This window comes from Magallana gigas, chromosome 9 (genome assembly GCF_963853765.1).
Source record: "Magallana gigas chromosome 9, xbMagGiga1.1, whole genome shotgun sequence".
Classification (NCBI taxonomy): domain Eukaryota; kingdom Metazoa; phylum Mollusca; class Bivalvia; order Ostreida; family Ostreidae; genus Magallana; species Magallana gigas.
In genome coordinates, this window is record NC_088861.1 from 33,712,543 (window position 1) to 33,722,513 (window position 9,971).

At 32.9% G+C, this 9,971-nt stretch overlaps 1 long non-coding RNA gene across 1 annotated transcript; it reads right to left on the bottom strand.

The window, feature by feature from the left end:
* Positions 1-921: 921 nt before the first annotated feature.
* Positions 922-7,848, bottom strand: LOC117681488 (uncharacterized). Its single transcript, XR_010709527.1, has 5 exons — positions 7,421-7,848; positions 4,304-4,464; positions 3,082-3,167; positions 2,014-2,109; positions 922-1,285 (listed from the first exon to the last, which is right to left on the bottom strand). It is a non-coding gene; the product is annotated as an uncharacterized lncRNA (long non-coding RNA).
* Positions 7,849-9,971: the final 2,123 nt, after the last annotated feature.

Consider the following 9,971-nt stretch of genomic DNA (forward strand, 5'->3'; position numbering starts at 1 on the left):
TCTACACCCAAGTTTCAGGAACAAGCTCTGAAAGATATACATACAAAAAGTCCTGTATAACTGCCTAGATGTCCATAAAAACTACTCTTTACTCAATAAATTATCAAAAATCTAGTCTTTAACTCTTTACTTAGAACAAAAGAAACAAATAATGATAAAATATTCATTAAAATAACCACTTTATATCACTCATATATGTGTTCAGTTTATAATTTGATCTACGATTTTAAACTTATACAAGCCTTTGACAGGGAAGCCTCACTCGCCCACAAGCAAGAGCAAAAGGATCGGTCAGAGACGCCACCTTTCTCTTACTTGGGTATCAAGATCTGCAACTAACTGCCAACAGAGCTCCCTTTAAAAATAAATACCTTCCTATTGTCTTCAGTTCTATTATGCTATAAAGATGTATGCACTAATTACTGGAAATAAACTTAAAACATATTTGTAAATAAATTGAGATAAAAAAAAAGTATGACTTGGTTACATGCCAATATGACAAAAATTGAAAATCATAATGGCCAAATTTAATCTGTAATTGATCAGCATAAAAAAAAATCAACAATAAAAAAATACACAATGAATATTCTTTTATATAACAGTATGAGTTGAACAAGTAATATCAGATCCTGTAATTAAAAAAATACCCAGCATATTTTTAGGTTCATCATACTACAACAATACATCAAGCTTTTTTGCAATGATTTTACAGTCATATCACATATTGAGCTTTGCAGTTCTCAAGAAGTGTTAAACAACTCTTTATACATGGATAATAAACCTACATCAAAATATGAACCTCTTGCAAAAAACAAAAATTGTCCATGGGACGGAGTTAACAATTTTATACAATCAACAATGTATATGTCAAAATGCTTGCATATCAGTAAAACCATATAATAACTTTCAGCTCAGGTGAGTTAATCATACATGACAGTTGCAACTCTTTTAAAAATCTCAAATGGCCCATTTCTGTTCATTTGATATATTTTCTGGTTTGTCTCTAGATGATTCTTTGTTGGTCCTTATACGTCTTATACTTTGCCTTTTTCATTTGGATTTCAGAGCAGAACTTTTGGTGTCCAATTAAACAATCGTCAGAGCGCCACTTTAGAGATGTGATTTCATATATTGTGTCATCTTCCCAATCATTTTCATATTCTGATGACATCATCAAGTACTCGACAAGAAATACAGGTTCGACTTGTTTTATTTTCTCCTCATCCCAGGAGGTCTTTTGTTTAAATACAGCCTGACAGCCTGTCTATAGTATAACTTCCATTTTCTACAACATATATACACACATAAATACACATGTTTATACACACATATTGTCTTTAAAAAGCCAACATTGTAAAATGTTCAGGCTTTTCTTTTAAATTCCTCAGACAATTTATTTAAGCATTAAATCATTGTTTTTTGAAAGAGAAGTAACAGGCGTTTGTGCATCATGAAAATTTGTCTGCACACACCATTGCAGTTATGAGACTATATATTTCAAAAAACAAGAAATATTTGTGAAACACAATTGTCCCTTTCTTCCTTGGAGACCTCTACAAAGAAATGAACGAAAAAGCAAGTAATTGGGATTTTCCCATATCCAAGTCAAAAATTGCTCAATTAGACTCTAAATCAAACTTGACCAAAATATTATTATGATGAATCTGTGTGTGAAATTTCATATCAATAGGAGCAACCTCTGCGTTAAAGGAAATTGTTGGTGGACCGGCCGATCTACAACAGCAATGTAGTATTCCCTCCCTTGTCTGAAGGGGGCATAATAACAAGTATTTACATTTCTGTTAATTCCTTATCTGCAAATGCGATTTATACATCAAAACTCCTTATTAATCTTAAAAGGTAAGTTAAATCAATGGAACAGTCACTGTATATAATACAGCATAAATTAGAACTTCAATACAAGTTCATGATTTTGGCAGTTGTAAACGGGGACATTTGAACATATGTATGGTCTAGACTCTCAAAACATGCAGTGCATATAATTGGGCATACCCTTGTTTCCTTTGATACAGATCCATTCCTTTCTTGAAAGAATCGACTCTCTCCTTCCTTTATCTTGCATAGACAGGAAATATCTGCTTATTGCATCTAAAATATAACATTGCAACAAAAATTATAATATTATTTCTAAAGTTTTATTTAAATACAAGAGCGCGGGATCTTACAAACACAGGGTTCGACACTAACTGTTTTATGCATTAGTCCAGCCGGACTAGTGCCTGTTCATTTTAACTAGTCCGCAGGCAATTTTATGTGCCCGTCTGAAATAAATAAAAAAGCATTACCGTATTTGCCTTATATATAGTATGGAGTTTTCAAATAGCATTTGTAAGAAAGGGGTGCATAATATACACTATAATATTTTTCTTACAGGTGTTGCACATGTTTAGTTGTATTGTGCTATGCAGTACATAGCAATGAGCTGCGTATTCACTATCTCTGTGAACTAGGTGTATGCCGCCATTACAGATGTTATAAATAGATCTATGCAAATTAGATCCAGGCTATGAGCTACCTTGTTCTTTTCATTGTCTAAGTTCTTTAAAAATCTGTTTAAAATAATAAGCAATTTATCACAAATTATTTAACGTAAAACAATTCATTTAAATTAAACAACTCGCAGGAGATTCGTTTCACCTTTATTTTTTTAAAACACATAAGCGTCCCTTTCGAAGCTGTTGTTGTGAACACGTGCGCTTGTAACCTATTAATTTTCTCGGACATCCCCTTACGGCAAAGAAATAATCAAGTCACCCATAATATCCTGCAATACCTCTTTTGTTTTCGCTCGGTAACTCTATATTCACTGCAATGTATCATATGCTAGATAATAAAAATACAGTCAGGGTTTTCCATTAAAATGTCGACAATCACACATTGTTAATTTACACATTTTTTAAGCAAAACTTTTTATTAGTTTGACCGGACAGACTAGACATTTTATTCATCCGTATGAAAATCTATTAGTCTGTGACTAACAGACTAAGGTTAGTGTCGAACCCTGCAAACAAAAATTTTTATTGGTGTGGTCTAAGTTATTAATTCTTTAAAAAGTTTTACTTCAATATTTGGTTTCCATCATCAGATTTCATTTTTCACTACAATCCTAGGGAAATTCCATGGGAGTATCCATCATGCACAGCAATCTGAAAGTATGCATTTACAAAATATCATACCAAGGCCATACAATTATATAGTTGCTGATATTGAGATAACTCCTCTCAATACGCTCCACATGTACATTACAGTATAAGCCTGTATAATACAATTAACAAAAATTTAAGATGTGTACAAATGATTGAATATATATTAATATACAAGCCAGTCACAACATTTATGCTTATCAAATATATGTATGTTATGTCTCAGCAATATTACATTCAAACATGCAAAAAAAAAAATCAGTAAGGTATACAGAACATCATGAGTTTTAGGTGTGGAAATCAGGTGTACAACAAAAATGAAAGGCTTTATCACCCAATTCTTTTATTTATTTTAGCCAAAGGCCAAAGCTTTGTAAAATGTTGTGTTCAGATGAAGCCTACTGTTTTAATTCCTGTTTTTTGTCAGAGAATATACCACACAATCCACTAATTCTTAGCGCCCCCCCCCCCCCCCCAAAAAAAACAAGATTCCAGCAAAACCTAATTCAGAAAACATTTAAACAAAAAGCTACAATAGATTAATCATTGAAAAAAAAAAATCTGCAGCTTCAATTCAGTCATGAATTTTTTCAGGGCTGGGACGATACTTTACTTAGCAGATTTGGTACAAATCACGATACATGAGATGCGATATGATACATATCACGATACATGGCAACTTAATGAAAACATGAATAAGGGCTTAAAATTTATTGAATCTGTCTATGTATTACCACATGTCCAAAGTGATTTCATTATATTTAAAATGAACATTGAACAATTTACAATTTACTTTCGTCTTGTATTCACTACTTTTCATAAACAAGTAATCCGTAAGTTTTCCACACTCCAGATTTAGCTTCGATTTGACAACTTTACGAGGTTTTCTGCCATCTTTGTACTTTCATATTAGGTGCACGGACTTAAAATAGCTGATATATGAAGCTCGGATATTTTTGGAAAATAAAAAAAAAGTTTGCTACGGTATCGCTGTATTAATGGTAAATGTATCAATCCAAATATCGTCAAAATATATACTGTGATGCACTGGTGTATTGTCCCATCCCTATATTTTTTTGCGGTTATATGTTAAAGATAGCAAATCAGACCAATATTTTATTGACATCAAATATACTTACATGTACTTGGCTGGGTACACATATTAACTTTCTTATTTCCTTTCTTTTGCAATGGATTACTTTCAGAGAGTATTTAGCGATGATTTCCTTCTGCCCTTCCAAGATTTTTTCCTGCTGAAACTCAATCTTTCTCGACTTGAAAAGAGGCCACGATGCTGGTCCTATTCATCAAAATAGTGAAAATAAATCAAAATACAGGCATTGAAGAGTTATTCTAGTCCTCTAAGGGGAATCAAGTCAAGTCGTACCCAAACCGACTCGTATACCCAAGCCGACTCTTAATCAATAGGTCACATATTGTGACTATAATGGGTAGCAATTCTTGGTTAATAGCTACACTCTGTCCCGAGTTTTTTCTTCTTTCACTTTTTCTTGATATTCTGATAATCATAAATACCTATGTGCTCAAATTATGTTCATCCTCAAAATAGATACTATGAAATATCTTCAGATTATCTGTTTTGAAACACCCCTTTGGCTTTTGCCCCTTCAGATCTCAATATACAACTCAAAATAGTCTATGGGGATTTTTCATTGCACCAGCCATGAAATAGCCTGGATAACATTGAAAAATTGTGCAAGGTATATATTACTAAAACCGATTTGGTTTGACTTTTCCGATCGCGTCGCGTTCAACTTTTTCAGCTGCGTCATACATAAACAATACCCGCACCTTAACCACAATTTTCTTATTGGTGGATTCAGCTTACCGCTGATTGGCTGCTGGTTAACTAAGACTAAATTATGCACGGACAGAACAACAACATATCAGAGAATGAAAAATTCACATGGGTACTCGTGACTGTCGAAATTGGGCTATTTTTCGAAAGTGTACACTTGTGATAAAACAATACATACGGTACATAACATATATAGCTGTAGCTCTGTGTATAAATTTTGGGTTAGAAAATATAAAGCTACAGTGCATACAATACTTACATGTACAAAAAAACTTTACGGCAATTTGCCGCGTATAAAAATAACACTATTTTTTAAAAATATTTACATCATACCATACCACATTTTGTGCAAATAATCCATTTTTAAAAATAATTCTTCATTTAGTTTACTACTGTTAATAATTGTAGCTTTACCCGCCCCAAACTTTCTCCTATAAAACAACCTTTAACCGTACTCGGAAAGCGGATCAAGAACTGTATTTTTTATGTATGTAAACAAACCAGTGTTCATGTATGGAGCGGGTGATTGGGGTTCAGAGACAGGTAAAATAAAGAAATCTGCAGTAAATGGTTTGTGGATATTTTAGTATATATATTTACACCGAAAGTGATAGGGCAACAGAAGAGAAACGAATCGGGCACTTGCCTAATGAAGACGCACATGTACAAACCTCCTTGCACTCTCCACTTCCGTCTCGTTCTTTCACACCATCGTTCAATACTTTTATTGACTGTCGATTGCCGATCGAAAGGTGTAGAAATCGAGGAATTCATACCTATCACTTTGACTGGCAAGTTAGTAGGTAATACATGTGCATTTTACATTTACGGTATTTACATAAAATGAACGCTTAGCAGATGCAACTTTTAAATATTATATTTTTTATAACGCCGTACTCTGGACCGTAGCTTGAGGCTATGGTTTAACTCCTGTTTACACACAGAGAGAGAGAGAGAGAGAGAGAGAGAGAGAGAGAGAGAGAGAGAGAGAGAGAGAGAGAGAGAGAGTTTAGCACAGAATTTAAACATACGGGATAGTCGATTTTGAATGAATAATATTGGGGGGAAATAAACTGTTCTGAGAAATCCTTCAGCTCTGGCATTGCATAAGCGTATACTGATAACTCGGCCTAAAAATAGGAGTTTAACCAATCATATAGTTTTCACACTGGCGGCGTGTATAATTTATGCATGACATAGCTGTCAGAAATGATCGTGACGCTACAGGAAAAGTCAAACCAAATCGGTTTTGATAATATTCCAAGTGATTTCCAGATGGTGAAAAGATGTAGACATTTCCTATTATAAATTTCCGTAACAAATTTATTTACCTTCCTGTGAACTTTTATGAGTGAAAAATGATGTGTCATTGAATGGAGATATCTTGGATATATTTTCCATTTCATCGATTTCAACTGTACTTCTATTTGAGTGTAGGTGTATTTTTATAAAAAATCATCAAAAAGTGATGGAAGCAATAACTTGGGACAAATTATAATCAACATTGATTAAATTTGAAACTTGTGTGTTTAATCATTGCACCCCCCCCCCCCTCTCCATTCTCGAGTTTTTTTTTTATCATTTATTTTTAACTACATATGTTGATTTATGCTACATTTAAAAACCGCAATTAACGCAAAAGCTATGTAGAAATAAAATATATACCCCTGGTATAAAAAGCAAAGAATTTGCAATGTCAGCAGACACCATGTTGTAAAATTTGACACCTCGCTAGGAAATCCTTAAATTATTTATACTTGTTTCTATCATATCGCTGGTTCTATGGTATTGCTGTATTTCTGTTTACTTAAAGTAGCACGCGCTGAAATTGACATTTGACGTCAGAATATTTTTATACATTGTAAACAGACACGTTAAACATTACTGAGGTATATAAACTCACAAAACATTAATTTCTGGAAATATTTTCGTATCGATAGATTTTTTGACAAAATAATATAACTACCGCGATATCATAGGACGGGCTCATAAATGAAAAAGTACTGACCGGCTGGAAATGATGGTCTCTTTAATTTCATAAGGTGTCAAATGGTGAAAAAATAACTTGTGAATGTGGGGGGGGGGGGGGGGGGGTGGGGTGAATATGGGGGTTGGGGGTCCCGTCCCCAAGCATCTGTGAGTACAAATACTTATACCGGTAGATAATATATGGTAATTTGATAACATGACATACCCGACAATATTTATTTAAATGAATATCAATATTAAAAAGTTATGACTGTGGGCATAATCATGTTATTTTAAGTTATTTTTCACTCGGACTATCCGACTATTTGATTGCAAATCAGTTTGGTTACGAGTTGACTGTAATTCTTACAAGGGAAATAATCATGTTCACAAGGGGAAGTAACTATAAAATTACAAGAGCATGTGTTAATGGGACGCTTGTTTATCGATACCGTAATCACCACCATACCTATTAAACAACTGGTACTACTGGCCGGCGAACCTATCTCCAAGGTGCTGCTACATGTAAGAACAGAAGTTGAGGCAAAGGACTGACCATGTGTGACGTTGTGGGACTGTTTCGCCATCTTGTTTCTCACGAGCGCTCTACCTGCTTGACATGGTGGTGACTTTTTCTTCCCTTTCGGCACTTGACAATGGATGTATTCCTAAAGATTTCGTCGATGTACGAATCTGATGATTCATCAGTCCAAGAGCACTAAATTCTGATAGATCTACTTCGCTACTTCACTCGAATCCGACATGTTATCTCAAACGCAGCTTGGCGGGTTCAGAATTCTCTCGATTTTTGATTGGCTTAATTTGATTCGCATGCGCGTAGAGGTTAAACAAACTCTCTCTCTCTCTCTCTCTCTCTCTCTCTCTCTCTCTCTCTCTCTCTCATCCCGAATCTTTTTTACTTGCTTTGTGAGTTGTTTTTTGTTTTTTTACTACAAATCAAATATTTCTTTGAAGTGATTAATTTAGTGGGTTTTTTTTCGTCCCAAACCCCTTCCACGTACATGTAAGTTCAGAGCTGCAGCATATAGCCTAATAATATTGGATGCTTTATAATATTTTGTCTGTTTGTATTAGTGTATAAACAATGTTTTATTCTAAATGAAAGATGTATTAATGGCACATTAATTATCACGTATATTTAATGCAAATCAAACTTAGTTAAACTTCAAGTATAAGCAAATACATATAAAGATCAAACTAAAATTATCATAGTTATATATTTTTTCTATTAAACTTTATTATTCTTTTTTGTATATTGTATCTAATCTACTTATACGTGTCTGAAAAAATAATCATTAGGATGTTTTGTGTTTACCGTGTCGAACCCCTCCCATGATTAAATCAGAACATAATATCAGATACTTTGATACATATATAGACGATTTTGTGTATTTGCAATAATGAGTACGTAAACAACATTTTATTTTGTATAAAATAACATATTATTGACACATTAATTATCATATATATTTCCTGTATACCAGAAACATTATTAAACTTTATGTATAAATGTATTTACGTATGAATGTCAATTTTCTTAAACGAAACGTATAATTTTTTCTATTAAACTACATTATTCTTGTTGTATATCGCATTAAATCTAATTATACTTTATTATAAAATCCAATCAAGTAAATGACATTATATTTTGCATATAATATAACGTTATACACAAATTATATTAAAAACAAGAAATATTATTTGGTAAACGAATCTATAAAATTATATTAAATGCGACTTTTCGTGCAGTGTAATAAATAAAGTAATTTCCGATTGTTATGGGTACGAAAACATTAAACTACATTAAAAAATACCTATAGGTGCAACTTTGTAGCCAAATAAATCCAACAACGATAAATATAAACAACAGACTGATCGCGGTGCATTTGCCGATGTGACGTCATATTGTAAATTTTGACGCATATTATGTGTAGAGAGAAGCGGATCAATCATTTTTTTACATGAGAAAATGCACTTTATTCATGAACAGTACATAATCATAGAACAATTATTTTACCATTGAATTTTATCTACTATGCTTGTTTTAATTTGGCATGTAATTATTTTTTAGAGCGTGTATTATTTCTTTTCTAGAATGTCTAATTTATTGTACAAGTTCGATGTGTTCGACATCGGGAAGCCTATCTAAATCCGCTATTTAGAAGGGCATACACTTAACAGATCATTTCGATTTTTTGGATATAAATTAAAAGAAAGTTAAAATTATTAAAAAATGCTGCTGCTTCAATGAATTCTACAGAATGAATTAATAAATACATGTAAGTAAACAAAATTTATACAAAGCTGGTTATTCAGAATCTACCAGAAAAGTAGAATTTAATTATCATTTAGAATTTTAATCTAAATAAGGGTATGCCCTTGTAATATTGAAATTTGTGTATGACCTCCATTCGGGAGAATTATCAACACATATCACGTGACTGTCAATTCAGGGGACCACATTTAGTGTCTTACAATGTAGCATTTACTGTACTGTTTCATTTAATATCACATTTATATTATGATAAAATAACTTTACATAGATATTTTACAAAAATATGTGCATCGTTTTATGAACGTTTAAATCCGCTGATAATTTTATGGCAAGCCTCAACAGTGCTGCGTGTGTGGATTTCGTTAGCGCTGGCATTGCGAAACATGATTGCCTATATTTTCTGTATTTTTATTGCCATAACTCAGTGACCAATGTTTTTTTCTTTTTATTTATTGTAAACCTGGGGACAGGGTGTAATATATTGAGCCGTGGTGGATCTTGGTGAAGCGTGGTGGAACGTGGTGGAACCAAGATGTTTTTTTTTCTTTTTACATATGTAGATAAAGAACGAGTGCACTTATGGGCCCCGGTTAAAAGTGAAGAAATGAAGATTCAAATTAAGCATATTTTTTCCCTAAACATTATCTATTGATATCTATTCCATAAGAATTAACAAGTTTTAGCGCTGAATTTATTGTATATAAAAAGCACGAACCTTTAAAAC